This window comes from Ictidomys tridecemlineatus, chromosome 2 (genome assembly GCF_052094955.1).
Source record: "Ictidomys tridecemlineatus isolate mIctTri1 chromosome 2, mIctTri1.hap1, whole genome shotgun sequence".
NCBI classification, from domain to species: domain Eukaryota; kingdom Metazoa; phylum Chordata; class Mammalia; order Rodentia; family Sciuridae; genus Ictidomys; species Ictidomys tridecemlineatus.
In genome coordinates this window covers 43,160,248-43,183,309 of record NC_135478.1, presented here as the reverse complement: position 1 = coordinate 43,183,309, position 23,062 = coordinate 43,160,248, and the positions used below count along the sequence as shown (strand labels likewise).

The 23,062-nt window shown below is 41.7% G+C and overlaps 1 pseudogene; it reads left to right on the top strand.

Annotated features, from left to right (window-relative positions):
* Positions 1-6,542: 6,542 nt before the first annotated feature.
* LOC101963654 (biotinidase-like) lies at positions 6,543-22,729 on the top strand (annotated as a pseudogene).
* The last annotated feature ends 333 nt before the right edge of the window (positions 22,730-23,062 follow it).

Sequence of the window (23,062 nt, the reverse complement as noted above, 5' to 3'; positions counted from 1 at the left end):
ATATTTTATTTATCTGTTTTTATGTGGTGCTGAGGTTTGAACCCAGTGCCTCATCCGTGAGGCAAGCACTCTACCACTGAGCCACAGTCCAGTCTTGCAGTCTTCTTCATCTGTGAATTTTCTCTATTTTTTGCCCATTTATTTATTAAATTATTTGTTTTTCTCATTGATTTATGGATATTATTTATATATTCGGAATACTAATTCTTTTAAATTTTTGTTTTCAGTTATTTTTGAGATGTGTTTTTTGTAGCTACATGTGACAATTTCTTTTCTGTTTTAAATTCTTTGTATTTTAAGAAAACCCTCTCACCTGAGGTTATGAAGTCTTTTTTCTGTATCAAAAAGTTTTAAATTTTATTTTTCATATTCATTTATTTATTAAAAATTTGTTTTAGTTGTAGAGGGACACAATACCTTTATTTAATTAATAAAGGTATCGAACCCAGGGCCTCACACATGCAAGGTGAGCACTCTATCAATGAGCCATTATTTTTCATACTTAATTCTATAGTCTACCTGAAATTTTTTTTTTATATTATGGGAGGTAAGATTCCAGTATAATATCTCTATCAGTTAGGTTTGCTGGGTAACTGACTATCCAAAACTTAGGGGCTTAAAACAACTACCATTTATATAACTTACATTCCTATGAGGCTGGGCTCAGCTGGCTCACTTCTGGGTCTGTGGGAAGTTGCCTGTAAATCGCTCTGCTACTAGGGGTTGATTAACTGGGAGGTTGTCCTCCTGGGCATCTGTCATATCTGCCATGCATCCCTCATAATCCAGCTACCTGGATTTCTTCATATGATGTCAGCAGAATGCAAAAAGGAACAAGCCCCATTGTGCAAGAGTCTGTATGTCATGTGTGGTAGCATCCCATTAGCCATGGAAGGTTTCATGACTGATCTCAGACTCAGAGTTAAGGCATTAAAATTATATGAGAAGGAGCTGGGGTCATAGCTCAGTGGTAGAGCACTTGCCTAGCACATGTGAGGTACTGGATTCGATCCTCAGCACCACATAAAAATAAATAAAATAAAATAAAGGTATTGTGTCCATCTATAACCATATATATATATATATATATATATATATATATATATATATATATATATATATATGGATAAGGAATCATGGAGACTGAGAGGGGATGAATTTTTGGCCATTTTTGTAATACTCAGTTTATCAGTTGTCCAAACACCTTTTATAATATAGTTCATTCATTTTTTTTTAAGTATAGTTCATTCTTATTCCAATGAAACATAATGTTATCTAGTTTCTGTAAAAAAAATAAAGAATACATATGTATATATCTATTGATGTACTTTCCATATTTAAAACCATCCTCACCTATCTTGTTTATTTTGAAAATGTCTTGATGTTGGAAATAGGTAGTTCCTCTGCTTTATTCTTTTGAAAACATCTTGTCTCTTGTATTAGTTTTAAAGAAATAGAAGGGATGGAAATCTATAGATTAAAAGACAAAAGAAATATTAATTTTTAATAGGCAAAACTATAAAACAATAATGTCTAGGAATACATATTGGGTGACAAAGATGTCCTTTGTTTTTGGTACCAGGGATTGAACTCAGGAGCACTTGACCACTGAACCACTTCCCCAGCCCTATTTTGTATTTTATTTAGAGACAGAGTCTCACTGAGTTGCGCCTCATTCATAATCCTACTGCCTCAGCCTTCTGAATCACTGGAATTATAGCATGTGCCACTCTGCCCATGACAAAGATATTTTTTTAAAATAAGGAAGCAATGACCATAAGAGTCAGGGTTATTCTTACTTGATCACTTCTGGGTAAGGTTGTCACGTTTAACTGAACAAAATCAGAAAACTAGTATACCCAAATTCCCAGTTAAATTTGAATTTCAGATTAATAGTGATAATTTTTTAGTATGTTCTAACATACTTGTTTGTATGAAATTCAAACTTAATTAGGCCTCCTGTATTACATTTGGCAAAGCATAATTTTGTTCAAGATGGGGGTTTACCTGCCTCAACCCTCCCTGTAGCTAGAGGTGGTCTTGGGTCTCTGCATGGATCAAATCAATTTAAATGAAGGTCACCAGGCAGGGCTTTGTGGAAGGCTGATGGAGCTAAAAGATACCCTTCCACCTCTGCATGGCAGGGTAACTGGAGTTATATAGTCATCTTGCTACCACGAGGTGACCCTGAAGATGAAGACACGTGCTAAGGACAATGAGGCGGAAAGAGAGGAGGACTCAGGTCTCACCTGAAGTCCTCCAGCTCCCACCTGTTAGGTGTTGTTATCAGAATTTTATCATTTCTTCTCTTACTATATTCTGGGACACATTAAGTAGCATCAGCATTATTTGTTCCTTTGAGGTTAGAAGAATTCCTGTAGAACCTATCTGTTTAGAAGGTGAAGAATGAGAAGGAATATTAGTTTGTTAAGTATTTCTTCTGTGATTCTTGGCTTTTGGTTTTCTCTTTTATCTGAAGTTTTGGTAGAATAATTTTTCTAGGAAATTATGATTTTATTTTATGATATCCTGTTTTTTAAGATTTTAAAAATTTTGTAGATGTAGATGGACAGCATGCATTTGTTTCATTTATTTTTATGCAGTACTAAGGATAGAACCCAGTGCTTCATGTGCTAGGCAAGCCCTCTGCCACTAAACCATAACCAAGCCCCCTTTTTTATTTTATTTGGGAATTGGACCCAAGGTATTCCACTGCTGAGTAGATCTTTTTATTTTGTAATTTAATTTTCAATATTTATTTATTTAAATAATTTTTTAGTTGTAGATGGACACAATATCTTTATTTTTATTTGTTTATTTTTATATGGTGCTGAGGTGTGAACCTAGGGCCTCATGTGTGTGAGCCAAGTGCTCTACCATTGAGCTACAACCTTAGCCCTAATTTTTTATTTTTTAAATTTTGAGTCAGGGTCTCATAAATTTGCTAAGGTTGATCTCAAACTTACAATCTGCTTGCCTCAGTCCCCGAGGAGCTGGGATTACAGATATGCACCATCACACTCAGCTGAATGAAGGAAGCTTGTCATAAAAGGATGGATATTATATGTTTCCACATTAGCACCAACCCCCCATCCATTTAGAAATGGAAAACAGAATGGCAATGAGCAAGAACTGTTGGGGAGGGGAAAATGAGGAGTTGTTGGTTCACCGGGTATGAAGCCTTTCCCAATTGCAGATGAGAGTTCTGGAGATGGGCCACACACTGTGAGGAGGCTGGGCTGCCTATGACAGACAAGTGGTTGAGTTGGGATGCAGATCTTTGGCTTGGAGGAACATTAGTCAGACCCGGCTTTTAACCAGGTCTACTTGGATAATCTCTTTTGATTAACAAAATTAACTGATTTGAGACTTTTAATTACACATGTGAAATCCCTTCACCTTTACCATACTCATTGGCTAAAAGCAAAGTAGTTTTTACCTATACTCAAGGAAAGGTTGATAGGAGGAGTCCTCACAGGTGTGGCCAGTACACATTGTTTCCTCCTTCTTGTACCGATTATCCCAGTATACATACCCTGGAGGTCAGTTACCTGTCCTCTCCTATCATTCTCTCTATAATTCTATATTCACATTCATGTTGCTCACTTTTCTAATTCCTGAACCCCTTTCATTTTATTTACAGGTATAATATGATTCATGTGCGCCGCTTCCATATTTGCCTTATTATTATTTTTTTTTGTTATCTGAGCTCTGCCAGATGACACTTCATTTCTCCTTCCCCATCTTCTCCCCTCCATCCCCTGCTCTTTTTCTCCCTCTTGCCATTTGTTACAGTTTGGATGTGAAATATCCCCCAAAAGCTCCCATGTGAGACAATGCAAGAAGGTTCAGAGAAGAAATGATTGGGTTACATGAATCTTAACCCAATCAGTGAAATAATTACCTGATGGGATTAATTGAGTGGTAACTTAAGGCAGGTAGGGTATGGCTGGAGGAGGTGGGCATGGGGGGCGTGGCTTTGGGGTATATATTTGTATCTGGCTAGTGGAGATCTCTCTCTCTCTCTCTGCTTCCTGATCATCATGTGGGCCGCTTCCCACATTCTTCTGCTATCTTCAGCCTCACCTGGAACCCCAAGGTAAAGTGCTGGACTTCTCTGAACTGAGACCTCTGAAACCGTGAGCCCTCAAATAAACTTTTCCTCTTCTACAGTTATTCTGGTTTGTCTTTTTTTTTTTTTTAAAGTTTTTTTAATATTTATTTTTTAGTTTTCAGCGGACACAACATCTTTGTATGTGGTGCTGAGGATCGAACCCCGGCCGCACACATGCCAGGCTAGTGCGCTACCGCTTGAGCCACATCCCCAGCCCCTCTGGTTGGTCTTTTAGTAACAACAGTGAGAAAGCTGACTGAAACAGAAATTGGTACCAGAGTGGTTCTAGAGTAACAGAACTGAAAGGATGAATTTCCTTAGTTGGTTTTGTGGTTTCTGGAGTTGGCTGTCTACATTGGTTAGGCCTGAAGTTGCTAAAGTCTCTCCTACTGGTACTAGGGAGACCCCTGATAATCCATGGTATGAACTGTTTAAAGAGATTCATAAAGTAAATGCATTTGATGCTTCCAATTTGTCCACTTGTAAAAAGCAAGGAGTTTAGCAACTCTATAAATGATACATTTGAACAGTTCTGGAAAACTAAAGAAATATGATGATGTTGGTTGGTTGCTTCTGGCCTTTACTGGACAAAGTAACAAAGGAGAATGATGAGCTTAGAAATTCAGTTTCTCAACTGCAGATGTGCATAACTGATTTGAAAGCTGCTAAGTGCTCTAAAGATGAATCTTCTTTCTTATAGTTCTAGGGCTGAGGGAGCTGAAAACCAAACATAAACCCTCATCCTGAAATTGGCTGAATTAAGATGAAAGTTTAACTCTCAGCCTGGAAAGGTGTCTAAGGTTAAAGTGAGGGCACTTCTTGGAGAACAGGATACTGTATATTGGGATGGCCACGAGTATGGGAGGTGCCTGAAGGGGCTGGGGACATTGGAACTCTCATATTCTTTTTTTTTTAATTATTTTTTTTTAGTTGTAGGTGGACACAATACCTTTATTTATTTATATGTGGTGCTGAGGATTGAACCCAGTGCCTGACCTGTGTGAGGCGTGTGCTATATAGCTGAACCACAACCATAGCCCCAGAACTACCATATTCTGATGAGTTTATTCTGCCAGAAGTTGTCAAGTCCTCACCCTTAACCATGACTTGAGGTATCCCTACTCTCACCCTCTGTGGCTTTGGCTTCTTCACCTCCCTTGGAGGGAATAAATCCTGTGTTGCCTATGGAAACAGTAACAACCTTCTGTGATTCAGTTGCTCAGCTGAAAATGTTGATACTCCTCAGGATCCAGCCTCACCACTCACTTTTGCCTCCAGGCTATAACTAGATCCAAATCTAAGCAGGCCCCTAGAGGTGAAGTACAGAGGGTGGCCCACAAGGAACTTCTTCAGTTTTCTAATTCATAAAAGCAGAGGTCTAGGGGCTGGGGTTGTGGCTCAGCAGTAGAGTGCTCACCTAGCAGGTGTGAGGCCCTGGGTTCAATCCTCTGCACCATATAAAAAATAAATAAGTAAATAAAGATATTGTGTCAACCACAACTAAAATAAATATATATAAAGCAGAGGTCTGTGGAACATGTGTGGGAATGGAATTTAAGGGTGTGGGATAATGGTGGAAGGAACATAAAATTAAGTCAGGCTGAATTTATTGATATTGGCCTATTAAGCAGAGATTCTAGATTTAATGTAATAGCTCACAGTGTTAAAAAAAATTACCAATAGTTTGTTTGATTGGCTGAAGTATGGATCCAAAGATGGCCTACTATGAATGAGCTGGAATGCCTGACATCCCTTGGTTTATTGTTGATGGAGTTCAGAGGCTCAGAGAGATTGGAATGCTGGAATGAATCTGTCATGTAAGACTTTCTCCTCTATACTGGGAACATCCAGACGATGTGCCCTTTACCAAAACTATAAGAAACACATTTGTGAGTGGAGCACCAGCATCCTTGAAGAGCCTTTGTTGTTGCTCTTCTTTGCATGCCAGAAGTTGCTGTGGGAGCTGCAGTCAATTAATTGGGAAACTCAAATACAATGGGAATAATTGGATCTCAGGGAGGAAGGGGCCAAGTGGCACCCTCAATCACGAAAGACAGGGTGGCCATAGTTACCACAGTGGACAGCAAAGGGGAAGAAATCAACAAAATGTTCTGGTGTTTCTAGAAGTAAATAGATGGGAAATCCACCAAATTCTTAATTGACTTATAAGCAGAAAAATTCCAAATGTACAAAAGTCTGCCCTGGATCATAACAGCAGAGAATCATGGCCCCTCAACCACTTCCCAGATTTGAGTCAACTTACAGATCCCAAACCCCTTGAATGAAGAGGAGGCCAGGTCCCCTTGAGGAAGGACCCTGGTACAGTACCAAAAATCTTTGCTGTTAATCTTTCTCCCATCCTACAAATAAGAAAGAAGCACAATACCTGGTGGAACTATTTGGATTTTGGAGGCAGCACATTCCTCACATGAGTGTGTTACTTCGGCCCATCTACCGAATTACTGGAAAGGCTTCTTGTTTTGAGTGGGGTCCAGAACAGGAGAAGGCTCAGCAACAGTTCCAGGCTGCTATGCAGGCAGCTCTGCCACTTGGGCCATATGATCTGGCAGACCCAATGTTACTTGAGTTGTCAGTGGCAGATAGGGATGCTGTCTGGAGCCTTTGGAAGGCTCCCTTAGGTGAATCACAGAGGAGGCCTTAGGGATTTTGGGAACAAGGCCCTGCCATCATCTTCAGACATCTACTCTCCCTTTGAGAAACGGCTCTTGGCCTGCTACTGGGTCATAGTGGAAACTGAACACTTGACCATGGGCCACCATGTTACTACATGACCTGAGGTGCCCATCATGAACAAGGTGTTATTGGATGCACCATGTTATAAAGTTGAACGTAGACAGCAGCACTCTATCATCAAGTGGAAGTGGTACACACATGATTGGGTATGGCCAGACCCAAAGGCTCAAGTAGGTTGCATGAAGAAGTGGCTCAATTGCCCACAGTTCCTATTCCTGCTGCAGTGCCTTATGTCCCTCAGCATAAACCTGTGGCTTCATGGGGTATACTGCGGCACTACTTCCCCTCTCTGGAACAACCCTGAAGGATGGTGGTGAAGGGAAATCTTCACAATGGGCAGAACTTTGGGTAGCGAATCTGGTTGTGCATTTTAGCTGGAAGGAAAATTGGCCAGATGTGCAACTATATACTGATTCATGGCCCCTAGACAATGGTTTGGCTGGCTAGTCAGGAACCTAGAAAGAATATAATTGGAAAATTGGTGACAAGGACACTTTGGGAAGAGGTATGTGGATTGACCTTTCTGAACACGCAAAGGATGTGAAGATATCTGTGTCTCATGTAAATGCTCCCCAAAAGGTTTCTCAGCAGAGGAGGACTTTAATATAATCAGGTATATAGGATGACCTGATCTGTAGATAGCAGTCAACCTCTTTCCCTAGCCACCCCTGTCATTGCCAAGTGGGCTCATGAACAAAGTGGTCATGGTGGCAGAGATGGTGGTTACATCCGGGCTCAGCAGCATGGACTTCCACTCACCAAGACTGATCTGGCTATAGCCACTGCTGAGTGCCCAATTTGCCAGCAGCAGAGAGGGACCCTATTCCCCTGATACGATATCATTCCCCTGGAAGATTTATTGCCTCCAGCTTTACTTATTTTTGGTAGGGCTTAAAAGTATACATCTTAAGGACTGTGCTTAGGTTATACTCTCCTGCTGAGTATTTAAGACCAAGTTGGTCAAAACTGATCTTGTTCCTATCTACTCTTAAGAGTCAGTTGAGATTCCACAGACATAACTCTTAGGGACATATGTGAAGCTTCTTGGCTCTTTCAGCTTTCTTTTACCAGTGGTGCCATCTTCCAGGATGGGTCTTGGTCTTGCTGACCATACATAGCTTCTCTTGGAAGCATCAGGGAGGACATTTCCCTCTCCAATGATTCTCTTTGCAGAATGTGCACTGGTTGGCTTCCTGTTCTCTAGGGTCCTCTCAATCTCCCTGATTGGCAGATTGGGTGACTCACCAGAGTTTCAGGGCCCAGAGAGGGGTCCTGTCATTCTCTGGATCCTGGCCAACCTTTGAGGGTAAGGGACAAAATGTTGGCTGCTTTTTCCTTGGTCCTTTTACATCCTTGTCTTTGGTCTCCAAAGTTTTTGGTTTTAAACATCCACAGGCCAGTTTCACCAGCCTTAATTTGGAGTAACAGTTATAACTTCAATATCTATAATTTACAGAATCCCCTTTGATTTAATTGGGGATAAGTATTAGTACTGGAAGTCAACATTATATACTATCTGTCCTTTAGGTGATGGCTTATTATTTCAAATTAACTCAAGTTGTTTTATTAGAAGCAGTACCCTCTTTATGCAGGAGATTTATATGGGAGGTGAACAAGGCCATTCTGTATCAAGATACTTTCTCTTAGCTCTTTGAATATATCATCTTGCTTCTGTTTGTTGTTCAAATCACCTTTTATTTTTAAAAGGTAAACTCTTTTCCCTTGAGTTGCTTCAGGGTTTTTTTTTCCTTCAGGTGACCCCTGTCCTGCTCTGAATCTCCCTCAGGAGTGCTACCTTGGCATTTCTATTTCTCCTACATTGAAGACTCCAAAGATTTGACCAATAAATTGCCAAAGTTCTTCAACAGATAGTGGGAGGGCTGGACTAGAAGCCAGGAGACCAGTCTCATTCTCACCATGAACATAGAATTTTCTCATCTGCTTTCATGGCTTTGCATGTCAGGAAGATAAACAGAAATAATGGATGTTGCTCGGCATGGCACATCTGTAATCCCAGCAGCAGCTCTGGAGGCTGAGCAGGAGGATGGTGAGCTCAAAACCAGCCTGGGCAACTTAGTGAGACCCTAAGCAACTCAAATATATCCTATCTCTAAATTAAATACAAAAAAGGGCTGGGGATGTGGCTCAGTGGTTGAGTGCCCCTGAGTTTGGAAGGAAGGATGGATGTTAATAGTTTACATGGCATGTAAATTGCAATGTAACTTTGATACAAACTTTTGTTCCTATAGATTGCTTAACTTGGCCATATTTCCCTAAGCAGTGCTATATAGGTGATCAGTATCACTTTTTAAATCCAGTCACATTCTATGGACTGTTACAACTATAAGAAAAGAAGTTGCAATAAATTTAGAAGTTGTGAATAAAAGGTGTAATCATTGTGGAATATGGTGAATAATAAAAGCTTTCATGAAACCAAATCTTGGAAAAGCACATGGTTTCTGGTTTTCTTATTGTAAAAGATAGATGAAGTGTTAGGTTTTTTTCCTCCTTTCCTTCTTTTGATTTCTATTTATTGCTTAAGAATCTCTGTGCTCTGTACTTTGGGTATAACAAAAAGAACAACAAAAAAATTTTGCTCTGCTATTGTGATTCTTAAAATACCCACTTGGAATTGCAATACTCAGTTGATCCACAGGGTGGCAGTAGCAAACCTGTGAAATCTTGGCTGACACAGCTGGGGTTCTGTCTGTATAATGTGAAAAAGACCATGACTTTTATCCAAATATCATGGGCAAAAAAAACCTTTGGTGAAATACCTTGGAATTTTAAGAAAATGTTTGCAATTTTTGGGATTGAACCTAGGGCCTTGCACATCTAGGCAAGTGCTTTATCACTGAGCTGCATCCCCAGCCCAGGAAAAATTTTATTTTCCTTAAATTATGAAGATAATTTCCCACTTGAGAAGAGGGATATTTAAGTTACTATTTCAAGATCCTTTGATTGTTTATTTAGTTTAAGATAAATTATTCTAGTTAATGCAGTAGAAATTAGCCTTAAAAGCATAGTACAAAGTTACTTCTGTGCATCATTCTCCTTTTTGAAGATAAAAGCTGTATTTTTTTTTAAGTGAAAGCACAACTTATTAGTTCAACCCAGTGGCTTGGTAATTTACTTATGGTTCCTGTGTTCTCAGCCTTGGCTTTTGACATCATCATCATCAGTTACCAGTCACCCAAGTCTTCACATTTGACCTTTCCAACTTTGATGTCAAAAGTCTTGCTGGTGGAGGGGTCTGAATAAAGCTGTCCAAGCTGGCCTGATACAGACAAACTCATGACCAGCATATTCAGATGGGAAAATCAGAAAACAAGAGGCAGTTATAAAGCTTTCTGGGAAATAAAAGGTCTCTTCTATACATTCAGATTAAGTAAATTAGGTGGTAATGGACATTATTTCCTATATAAAAGAACTTAGATGAGGAAATCACAAAATTTATAATAGTTTTTTTTGTGTGTGGGGAGGGGTACCAGGGATTGAACTTAGGGGCACTCAACCCCTGAGCCACATCCCCAGCCCTATCTTATTTAGAGACAAGGTCTCACTGAGTTGCTTAGTGCCTCACTGTTGCTGAGGCTGGCTTTGAACTCAGATCCTTCTGGCTCAGCTTCCCAAGCCTCTGGGAGCTACTGCACCCAATAAGATAGTTTTTAAAGTAAACTGTAGTGTTTTTTGGTTTTTTTTTTTTTTTTTTTTTGGCATCGTGCCAGCTACACATAGACTGTGCAGGTTCCTGATGTCTTAGCAGGTCCATCAGGGTTTTTCCAGGATTTGACCTTTCCTGTGCTACCTTTCCTTGTTTCCCTTTCCAACCATGGAACCTTTATTCTACCTGGCAAGTAAAGTGTGACAAGATCTTTTATTACAAAGATTAATAGGTCTATATATAATGTTTTAAATGTATATACCTGCCTCTGAAATTGTCTTATTAAGAATGACTTAATAATTCTTTTATTGCACAAGGCACCATTGTAACAGTGTGGCTTGGAAGGAAACACAGCTAATTGTCAAGATGAATCATTTAGCAAGGTAGGGAAAAATGTCCCTTACATATAAAAATATCTAGTGATTGACATGTTACCAAATATCTATGAAATAGATTTTTATGTAATTTCAATTTTGATTTCTCTTTTCCTTGATCAAAAGAACCTCCCTGATCAGGATTTGTGTTGGAGAAAAACTTTTCCTTATGAACCAAGTAGCAGAGCTGTATGCTTTGCAAACATCAGTTGCTCACCTAAAGATGCCATTCCAGCATCTTCTCCAACCCTGTCAATCACTTCCATCCACTGGATACTTCCTGTTGGCATGTTGCAAGGACCTTGGCTTTTACTCTGTAGGAAAAGTGGGAGTCATTAGAAGATTATGAGGTACTGTGATTGACCTAGGCTTTCTCTGGCTCTCACTGGCTTTTCTAATGAGACAATCTAGAGGAGGACAAGGGCTATGCAGGGAGGGGTTAGGAAGCCAGTGGGCTGTCCTATTATTTCTCTGTGTTCCATTTGGCATTCACTGTTCACCTAGTTTCCTTGACCCCATCTTCACTGCTGTCCTTGCAGCCTCAGGCCCTCTGCCAGAACCTCCTGTTCCAGAAACCTGAATGCCTTCCATTCAGACCTTTCTCAAACATCACCATATCATTAAGGCCTTTCCCACTCAGTGTTTAAAATTTTCCCCTTCCATTCTCTCACCCTCCCTACTCCTTCTCTGCCTTTATTTCTGCTTTGTGCTTGTCACCATCTGACATACATATGTTTATCTCATCATGCTTGGTCTCACCCTGGGTAGACTGAGCTCTGTGAGGGAACCTGTTCACTGCTGTATCCCCTCATGCCTACACCTGGGCCTGGCTCAGAGCCAGGTATTGCAGATGTCTGAAACAAGTACCCTCCTGGCCCTGCCACTTCCTGGCAGTGGGTTTCAGGACACCTTTAGCCCAGGATTTCATCTCGGAGAGCAGAGCGTGCTCACACAGGACAAGCACATCGTCACCTCAATTATGTATCCATACAGGTCCCCCTGCAGTTCAGTCTCCTGTCAAATGCCTTTCAATAAAGGAGACTTTGTATTGCCTTGTCAGGCCAGGTACACCTCTGGTCACCATTTGCTTTAGGATCCAGGTCCTAACCATCACTAAAGATCAGTCAATTTGCTTGATTTCCAAAACCTCTCTGACTCCAGAGATCCTTGTTCCCTGGGAGTCAGATACCCCAGTCCACCTGTGCATACTATTGTGAGCAACCTGTGTCAAGTGTGGGGGTCTTCTTGGCCCCCTCCAATCCTGCCACTTTAAAATTGAGCAGCCCCCACTTTTGTTGCCTGCTGAGCCCTTCAAAGTCTTTGCCCCAGCTCTTTTTCCCCCCCCCTTGGGACATATATATGATGCCAAATAAAGGGCAAGTCAGCATTTGCAGCTCTAGTTAAAATGTCTCCTGGTTCACCGCTCTTTGGGAAGAGCAAACTGTTGTACCTATTTTTATTATAATTATTCATTCTCTCCTACCTTATTAAGCTTGCCATCTTTCAAGCCTGAATACCTGGTTAAAATCTGCATAACCTCTTATTATCAACCTACCTTTGTTCCCGCACAGAGTGCCACTTACTGCTCTCCTACCAGGCTCCCTTTGTAAATAATATAAATTTCATTTTCTCAAAATAGAAAAAAATGTGATATCTTACTGGTTTGGTAGTTTCCTTATGTTCCTGGATTACAGATTTTTAAATTTCTTTTGTACTGGGGATTGAATCCAGGGGCACTTTACCACAAAGCTGCATCCCCAGTCCTTTTTAAAAATTTATTTTTCATTTTGAGACAGGGTCTTGTTATGTTGCTGAGTCTCACAAACTTGCTGGCCTTGAATTTATGATCTTTCTGTCTCAGTCTCCCAAGATGCTCAGATTGCAAGCATGTACCACTGTGCCCAGCTGCTGGATTATAAATTTCTCAAATGTTTTGTGTCCCTAAATGAGTGGTTCAGAACTGTCAGTTGAGAAAGGGGGAATGTCACTCTGAGCCCCAGGAACTCTTGACCTGCCTCCACCCCAGCCTCAGTTTCCATGTCTCCTGGTGGGGCCATTGCCTTCCACTTTAAAAATACTGTCAATATAACTTTGAAGATGAAAGTTCTCTCCAGAGCCACTCCCCAGTCATCATTATGAAAGTAGAGATGGAATAGAAAATAGATTTTTGAGGCATTTTAAATTATTCCTTCCTTGTCTTTAGAGACAAAATTCAGATAAGAGAGCTTATCAATTATACTTTTGTTTCTACTAAAAAACACTGCTCAAAGGCTCGTTGTTCTTATCCAAAAACATTGTTGACAGTGTCCCAGATGAATGGCATCAAATGCTGGCATTTGGTGTTTGGATGGTACATTTATTCCCTGGGGAAAGAAGTAACAGTTTGAGATGGGGCAGGGGTGGGAGGGTGAATGCTTCTCATCCTGAGAAGTATTAGATTTTGCAAGAATTCTGATGAGGATCCGTAGTCATATTCTATTGCTGAAAATAATTTGTTTCTGGAACTTTGGACAAAAAAATTAAAAAAAAATTTATGACCTAGGAAGTTTGTTCTCAAATGGAAACACTAGAGTTAGGAGTTGAGATTTGGACAGGGCGTTATATTTTTTTTTAAAAGGGCAGCAGTATGATTCCTTGATTTGTCTTTGTTACCTTGATGTTTAATTTGGATTCTGGAACAGTTGGTCAGCCCCAGCTCATCTCCACAGGGCAGGTGGTCTGGCCATGGCACACCACCTGGTCAACCTGTGTGCGGAGGGAGGAGCTAGAGCTGGGAGGCCAGGCTGATTTTCAGGATAGAATTAAAAATGCTTAGTACCATACACTATTAGAAGTAAACATTCCTATTCTTGGAGGAGTGGGGAAACACAGAGAAGTGTCATTCACTTCTAGTCTCTTATGGTAGGAACTACAATATGGAATTTACCTCTTAGAACATTCTAGTCTATTTTCTAGAAAATTCTATTTGATCATTGCATTTTTAAAAAGGATTTTATTTCCAAGTGAGTATGTATGATAGCATTTCTTAAGTCAAGGAGGAAAACAAAGCTGTGCTTTGATTAGGAGACTGCTTTTTGCCTTTTGCCTATCCATAACAGAGAGTACAAGTGGCATTTAAGTAGAAGTCTGCTGTTTCTTGGCCTCAAATAAAGAATGTTGTGCTGATTAAAGGGAGCATTTTCCATTGTATTCATTACTAACCAGAGGGAGAATTTTAATCTTTCTGGTTTTTACAGCTAGGAAAGCAGAGCTGTATTATTAGGATCATCATGACAATCATAGCTGGTATAGATATTTGATAGTGTGTGTGTGTGTGTGTGTGTGTGTGTGTGTGTGTGTGTGTACAGAGGGCAGGAGGTGGAGTATGAAATACATCAGAGTTATATCCAATAAACAGAATAATTACTATTGCTTAAAATTTAACTGCACAGCTAGGAAAGTAGTGACACATTACAGCCTTGTTGAACACTGGGTAAGAAAATCATGCAAACATCAAGTCTGTTTTGGAAATGTTCTAAAATGAGATTGTGAACACAGAGCCATTTTAAACGTAGCTTGGTACGTGTTTGGAAAGAAACACGCTCCTCAGGAACATGAAACAAACTCTTTGAGCTACAGTATCATGTGAGTGAGTTTAATTGCTGGGACTAATAAATCACAGCTGCAAACCTTAGATTCTTGGCAGGATTCCTTACTCAGCTGTTTTTCCCTTGCCCCTTTACATTCCAGATTTATGGCTTGTATCTTGTCTGGAGCCAGCAGGAAACTTGCTCTTTCCTTCTTCGTCTGTTATGTCAATGCCCTGGGAGTCCAGGGGCTTAATATTACATGGCAGCCCTTTATGAGCACCACTCATTCCTGAGTCCCAACCCTCTAGCTCTCACCACCCACCAGCAGGCCTTGGAGCTCATGAACCAGAACCTCAACATCTATGAAAAGCAAGTGATGACTACAGCCCAGAAGGCAAGAAACACTCCTGTTATTACCTGGGCTCCTGTCACAGAACAGAACAAAGTGTGCTTTGACCTTGGAGCAGTGGCTGGGTGACCCTACACTTTCTATAACCTCTGTGGAAATCATTTCACCATGTAAGCCTGAGTTGATGTAGGTAGCTAGAGTCTTGCTATTTGGAGAATAGTCCGTGGTCCAGTGGCATCAGCAGCACTCAGTTAGAAATGCAGAATTTCAAGCCCCACCAAATCAGAATCTGCATTTTAGCAAGATCCTCAGGCGATGCTTTTGTCCCTCAAGTTTGAGAAGCCCTGGGCTCAGTCACAGATTCTCCATATGGCTGTGCACAGGAATGCCTGGGCCAGTAAACAAATGTGGGTGCCTGGGCTCCTGAGAATCTGCTATATAATTGGTCTGGATGGGGTATGATCTGGGCATTTTACTTATTTTAAAGAAATTTTCAATACTGGAGGATTGAACCTGGGGTGCTTTACCACTGAGCTGTATCCTCAGTCCAACCCCCTACTCCTGCCAATTTAAAAAAATTTTTTGAGACAGGATCTCACTAAGTTGTACAGGCCTTCAACTTATGATCTTTTCACCTCATGAGGAGCTGGCATGTACCACCATGGCACTGGGAAATATTTTTTTAAGGCTCCCTGGGGATTCTCTTATGCAGAAAAATTTGAAAACTGCTGACTATAATAAACTCCCACACTATGAGGCTTTCACAGCTCACCTGAAATAGTCAAATGTCCAAAGAACTGCCACTTGATGCCTGCAGATTATCTGGGGCTCACTTCATCTCTTATGCCAGACTGAACAGTCAGAGACCTTTGCCCAGACAGAGCTCACTCCAAGACAAAGGGCCAGTCAGTGCCAGCCTTTTTAAAGGCTTCCTGCTTGCCCTCATTCCCCTCCTGCCAGGAAGCCTGAGGATGGAGTAGAGGTGCCCCGTAGGGCAGAGGGGAATGTCAGTGTCAGAAGTGAGCAATTCCCTTCTGGGAAACCCATAACCAGAGGAGATTGGGCTTTAACCCTGGACCAAGCCCTGCTGCTTCAGAAGTCCCTGCTCTGCCTCCAGGGGAAGTAAACTCCTGTGCTATAACACACACAGGATATGTATGTGTATGTACACATAGCTGATATTGGAAGGGAGCTTCTGATGGGTGACACACTGCTTTTTGTCTCAACTGACTCGTTTCTCCTTGAACACCTTCAGGGGCCAAGAACACACTGTTCGTAGGTCCACTCGTCCAGTGGTGGGAACTTCTGGATAGGCCTTCCTTTCAGTGAGTAGCACTGTAATGGCTACCACAGTTCTGTCCTGGAGCTAAGAGAAGAGCCCAAGTCCCTTACCACAGTGCCATCTTTTGAGACTGGCAGCAACGGCCCCCAGAATCTTACCCCCAGGCTGTTATTCCCAGTTCCTTGGGGGCTTCCAACTCCAGCCCTGTGCTCACAGCTGTGTGCTGCTCTCCAGTTGCTGGCTGACAGCACAGGCTGCAGGACACTCTCACCTTCCTCATTCCAGACCTTGTCCCTGCAAACTTGGCAGTGACTTCTCTCTGTGGATTCACAGAGCTCTTGCTGTCAACTAAAACTCCTGTGCCCTTCTCTCACACAGACACATGTGCTGCCATTACTTCCTGTACTTAGGAAGCTGATTGAGCACAAGAGCAAGCCTTCACACTAATGTCATTAAATGTCATCATTCCAGCCTGAGGGTGATTTAGGGATCTTTACTTGACCTCCCACATATCAGTTTCCTGCACGTCATTCACACATTTGGTACATACCTCATTTATGTCTCTGCTGAAGTCAGTGTAAAAAAAAAAAAATCCCAGCCATGCCCACAGACGACCTGCTGCCCCCAATCCGGTCAAGGGCAGCATTCCTTGGGTGGAGGTGTTTGCTCCACTGCACTGAGTCTAGTACCTCAGTTTCACCCTCTCTTGCTTCTCCATCCTGTTCCCAAGACCGTCCTGGGACATTGAGCAGATGCCACACTGAATCCCAGAGATTGTGAGTAGGATTCCCCAGCTTTCCAGTTTTAATGGAAACTGGTGCCATGGTTTTGAGGAGACTGCACAGGCTGCAAGACACCATTGCATTATTAGTGGTCCAGGGGCAGGGATGGAGCTATTAGAGGATCCGTTTGGTGCTCACTGGTCGCTCAGCTGCCCTACATGGCTGCGTGTGTTAAAGCAGCTGCTTAGACAAACTGATGGGGAGCATGTGTCAGAGTTGTCCATCAGATTTGCTTTAAAGGCACAGGTTCCTAAACAAGCCAACTGAAGTGTTGCTCTCTTCGCGGAGGCAGTCGGGGAAATAGAAGTTTACAGATTATTAGCTGGTCAGGCACTTGGGTTGGTGAACTTCCTTCATTCCTTAGAGGGAATCTAAGGGATCTCAGCAAAGTCTATCATCAGAAAATGGCTGGTGATGTTCATCAGGAGTGCTAACAGCTTGTCACATCAGACCCAAAGTTCTGCCCAGCTCAGGCTTAGTTCCTAGCCTCATTCCTGGCTGCTGTGTACTCAGGGATTGCAATTTAATTTTTGTATTAATCTAATATGTATATATAAATCCATAAGGAACCATCCAGGGCTCTCAAAATTTTAATTTAAGGAAAATATCTGTTTACACATAAATTTTAAAAAGTTAAAGTACTTTTTTTTTTTTTTTTGTACAGGGGATTGAACCCAGGGGTGCTCTACCACTGAGCTAAGTTCCTCGTCCTTATTTTTATTTTGAGAAAGGATCTTACTAAGTTGCAGAGGCTGTCCTCAAATATGATCTTCCTGCCTCAGCCTCCTGAGTTGCTGGGATTACAGATGTGTGCCACCATGCCCAGCGAAAGCATGCCTGCAAATACAAATGAACAAAGTATTTATTTAACTCATTAACTAATGAAGTAACCAATAACATGGTAAAGCTAGTTCAAAGGAGAATATGAGGAATGAAAATGTATCTATCAGCAGCCCATGGAATAGTGAAATGAATCTGCTAATAGATACAAAACTAAAATCATATAGGACAACACAATTGTAATCTTTGGGATGATCTTTTTAAAAAATATTGTTTTTTTAGTTGTTGATAGACTTTTATTATACTTATGTATATGGGGTGCTGAGAATCAAACCCAATGCCTCACACTCAGCCAGGCAAGTGCTGTACCACTGAGCCACAGCCTTAGCTGCTGGGATCATCTTTTTTAAAAACTTTTTTTTTCAGTTGTAGATGAACACAATACCTTTGTTTTATTTATCTTTTTATGTAGTGCCAAGGATAGAACCCAGGGCCTCACACATACTAGGTAAGCACTCTACCATTGAGCCACAACCCCAGTCCCTGGGATCATTTTTTAACTATTAGTGGTATATTCTCTAGATAAATAAGCCTTAAGTGATCCTGTTGATCAATACTCCAGTATAATTTGGAAAAGCACTCATTCTTCATCTTGCTTTACTTCTAAAATTGCAGTAATTTTTTTTTATACAATCAACTGGTAGGGTTTGGCCAGTCTCACTGTGCTGCAGGTCGTATACTTTAGTGTAACCTTTCTGGAAAGCTATTTGACAATGTGTGTTGGTAAGAACTTAAAATTGGGACTGGGGATATAGCTTAGTAGCAGAGGGCTTGCCTTGCATGTGAAAGGCCTTGGGTTTGATCTACAGCACCAAAAAGGAAAAAAATATAATTTTTCATACTCTTTAACCCAGGAATTTAACTTATAAAACTTCATTCTAAAGAAACATTGAAGGATTTGGGCTGAGGTTGTGGCTCAATGGTAGAGTGCTCACCTCGCATGTGAGAGACCCTGGGTTCGATCCTTAGCACCACATAAAAATAAATAAGCAAAATAAAGGTATTGTGTTCAACTACAACTAAAAAAATAAACGTTAAAAAATGCAAAAACTTAAAAAAAGAAACATTCAAGGATTCTAAGACTTGTGTATAAACCTCATTAAGTAAATGTTTTGAGTATGCTGTATGCAGATGGTCACCAGAGTTTTCTTTTTATCATAAAAAGTTGGAAACAATTCAAATATCCAATAACAAAGGAGGAAGTATGGTGTCCTCTTAATGTGGACATTACAAATGGATATGGAGATATGTGTGTGTACACATATACATATGTACACACACACACATGCTTTTTGTTTAGATAGGGTCTCACTAAGTTGCCCAGGCTGTTCCTGAACTTGTCAGCCTCCTGCCTCAGCCTCCTGAGTCACTGGGATTATAAGTGTGCACCACTGCCCCTGGCTAGGGTTGCAAGTTCTTCATTTTTCTGTTTTCTTAATTCTCTACAGTTAAATTTTGAAGCTTTTATAACCAGGAAACAAAACAGTTTCCAGTGTACTTCAGAAATAAGTGTCTCAAACTTGCTTGCTATGTTAGATTTTCACACCTTCTAGAACCACTGACCTTGTCCATCTTCTGCACAGGGACTGTGTTCTAGGCTTGATGTTTTTATTTTTATTTTTTACTTATTTTTTAGTTATAGTTAGACACAATACCTTTATTTTACTTATTTATTTTTATGTGGTGCTGAGGATTGAACCCAGGGCCTTGAACGTGCTAGGTGAGTGCTCTACTGCTGAGCCCCAGCCCCAGTCCTAGGCTTGATGTTTTAATCCATGTGAATGGAGAGCAACAGCAGAATGAGGCCCTGGTGCTGAGAGCTGAGGGTTGACCCATTTGTATTTTGTTAGGTTGCTGCAGACATCACAGGGAACTCAGGGTGCCCCCAGGTGTGGGAGAAGGCCTGTAAGGTGCCAGAGTCCTAATGTGAGCCTACTAATTCCCAGTTGGGAACTGAGATTTCAAGTGAGTCCTCATTTCCATGTTGAAATCAACACACTTGACTCTTACCCATTGGTCCCAACCTTGGCTGCACATTAGAATCACCTGGGGATCCTTTAAACAAACGCTGTTGCCAGGACCCCATCCATAGTTAATTGAGTCAGACTTTTTAGGGGCAGGCCCCAGGATCACTGGTTTTTCAGAAGTTCCCTAATTGCTTGTAATCCCAGTGACTAGAGAGGCTGAGACAGGAGGATCACTAGTTCAAAGCCAGCCTCAGCAACTTAGCAAGGCCCCATAGTAACTTAGTGAGACCCTGTCTCAAAAAATAACAAGGGCTGGGATGTGGCTCAGTGGTTAAACACTCCTGGGTTTATTCCCTAATACCAAAAACAAAACGAAACAAACCCAGTTCCCTGACTGATTTAGGACAGAATGAAGTTGAGAACTACTGGAGTAAAGAGGTACCTCATCTGTTAATGGGTCCAACGTTTGAGGCCCTTTGTAATCAGCTCCCCCTCCTATTTCACCACTGAGAACTCTAGACCCCTTCTAATGGCCTGCCGAGTAAAATTCTGCTCCTTCAGCAGCTTACTCACCCTCCTTCCCTGACACACTCAGGCACAAGTGATGCATGTTCCTGGAGGACTTTGTCTTTGTGCCTTTAGGGTTGGACTAAGCAAACCAGCATCCCCAACACTAGGATCCCTGATGAAAGTCCAGCCACCAGCTCTGCATCTCTGGCTCTGGTACAGTTAACGCCTCGGTGGTTGCCCAGGGTGTGAGCTAATGAATGAAGTGGTGCTCCTCGATGTCTGATACCAGACTACACTATGCTGTTCTGACTTGCAAGGCGTGCAGATCATAGTGTTTCCAGAAGATGACATCCACGGCTTCAACTTCACAAGAACATCCATTTACCTATTTTTGGACTTCATGCCATCTCCCCCAGCTATTCAAGTGGAACCTGTGCCTGGAGCCCCACTGTTTCAATGACACAGAGATACATGAGGACCTTAGTCTTCCTCTTCAGCAGGCTGAGGGCATGGAGAGATGAATTAAGCTAGCACCCGAAAGCCAAGCATGCTAACTGAGATCTAAAGGAGACCCAAGGACCTGAAAAATCAAACCCAAATTCCATGAGCTATATTCAGCTAAAAGACTGTCTGGTGGTATTAGGCATTTTCCATCAATGGATCTTTCCATTTATTATCTACACAAGAAATACATGAACATAAACTTATTAAACAAGCCAAATAGAAGTAAAAAGGTAAAAGTTTTTGTAAGCATATAGAAGTTTTTCTGTAAGATAAAATTCCTAGAAATGACATTTCTTGAAGGCTGTGCAAATTTTAAATTAAAGAGTACCAAATTGGGCTAGGGCTGTGGATCAGTGGCAGAGCACTTTCCTAGCACGTGTGAGGCACTGGGTTCAATACTCAGCCACATAAAAATTTTTAAAAAAAGGTATTATATATATAAAAAAAGTACCAAACTTCTCCCTAAAGAGGTTTTTCACTTTCCATCCCCAATAATAGTAAGGCCCGTTTTCCCATCCTTTGGTCAGTGCAAATAGTATGACCTTTAGAATTTTTGCCAATCTAATGAAGGTGAAAAATAATATGTCATTGTTATTTTAATTTCCATTTCCCTATAACTCAAGTGGTTCAGCTTCTTTTCAGCTCTTTCTTGGTCGTTTGTTTTGTTCTTCCTGAATCACCTGTTCATCTCCTTTGCATGTTTTCAATGGTGATTTTTTTCTATTGACTTATGAGAGCTGTTATATATTATGGACCCAATGAAGAATTTTTTATTAAAAATATGAGATAAAAGGCAGAATATTTAAAATCCACATTTATGCTCTTTTCCGCCCACCCTTCCAAGGTCCTCCAGTGCCTGAGTTGCATGGCCATCAGGGGAGAGATGTTCTTAGTGGCCAACCTTGGGACAAAACAGCCATGTCATAGCAATGACCCAGGGTGCCCAAATGATGGGAGATACTAGTTTAACACAAATGTCATTTTCAGCAATAATGGAACCCTTGTTGACTGCTACCGAAAATACAACCTCTACTTCGAGGCAGCTTTTGATATCCCTCTTGAAGTGGATCACATCACTTTTGATACCCCCTTTGCTGGCAGGTTTGCATCTGCACCTGCTTTGACATACTGTTTTTCAACCCTGCCATCAGACTGCTGAGAGACCCCGAGGTGAAGCACGTGGTGTACTCGAGCGCCTGGATGAACCAGCTCCCGCTCTTGGCGGCCATCGAGATTCAGAAAGCCTTTGCCATTTGGCCTTTGGTGTCAATGTCCTGGCAGCCAACATCCACCACCCATCTCTGAGAATGACAGGGAGTGAGTGGTATATACACCCCTCTGAAGTCCTTTTGGTACCATGACATGGAAAGCCCCAAAGGTCACCTTATCATTGCCCAGGTAGCCAAAAATCCACTGGGTCTTGCTGGTATGGAGAACGCAACAGGTAAAACAGACCCTTCCCACAGTAGGTTTTTAAAAATCGTGTCAGGTGAGACAAACTGTGAAAAGGATGCTCAGAAAGTCCACTACAAAACCGCCAGGTGGAACATGGACGATCCTCCCACCTTTCACTCTCAGATGATGTATGACAACTTTACCCTGGTCCCCGTCTGGGGAAAGGAAGGCTATCTCCAAGTCTGCTCCAACAGCCTCTGCTGCCATTTGCTATATGACAGGCCCACCCTGTCCCAAGAGATGTATGCCCTGGGGGGTCTTTGATGGTTTCCACACTGTGAATGGAACTTACTACATCCAAGTGTGCACCCTGGTCAAGTGTGGGGGTCTTGGCGTCCACATCTGTGGGCAGGAGATCACAGAGGCCATTGGGATATTGGAGTTTCACCTGTGGGGCAACTTCAGCATTTCCTATATCTCTCCTCTGTTTCTGACCTCAGGGATGACCCCAGAATCCCTTGACCAGCTTGGCTGGGAGAATGACCACTCTTTCCTGAAGAAGTGAGGACTGTCCTCTGGTCTGGTGACAGTGGTTCTCTATGGGCAGTTGTATGAGAAGAATTAGGACAAGTGTGTGATTTGTGAGTGGGCCCTGGCTGTCACATGGCAGCCCCGCCCCTCCACAGGCCAGAGCATGTACACAGGACCACCTCCCCCTGGGGGTTGCCGCCCACTTCTGGGGCACCAGATCCCACCTGGGAACTGTGGGAAGAGGTGGGAGAGGCAGGTTCCCTTCTTCCTCCTACATGTCAGTGCTTGAGATGTTTTCTGGTACTTTCTAATTTTTTTTTTTTAGTTGTAGATGGACACAATACCTTTATTTTATTTGTTTTTCTATTTTTATGCGGTGCCAGACACTGAACCTAGTGCCTCACACATGCTAGGCAAGTGCTCTACC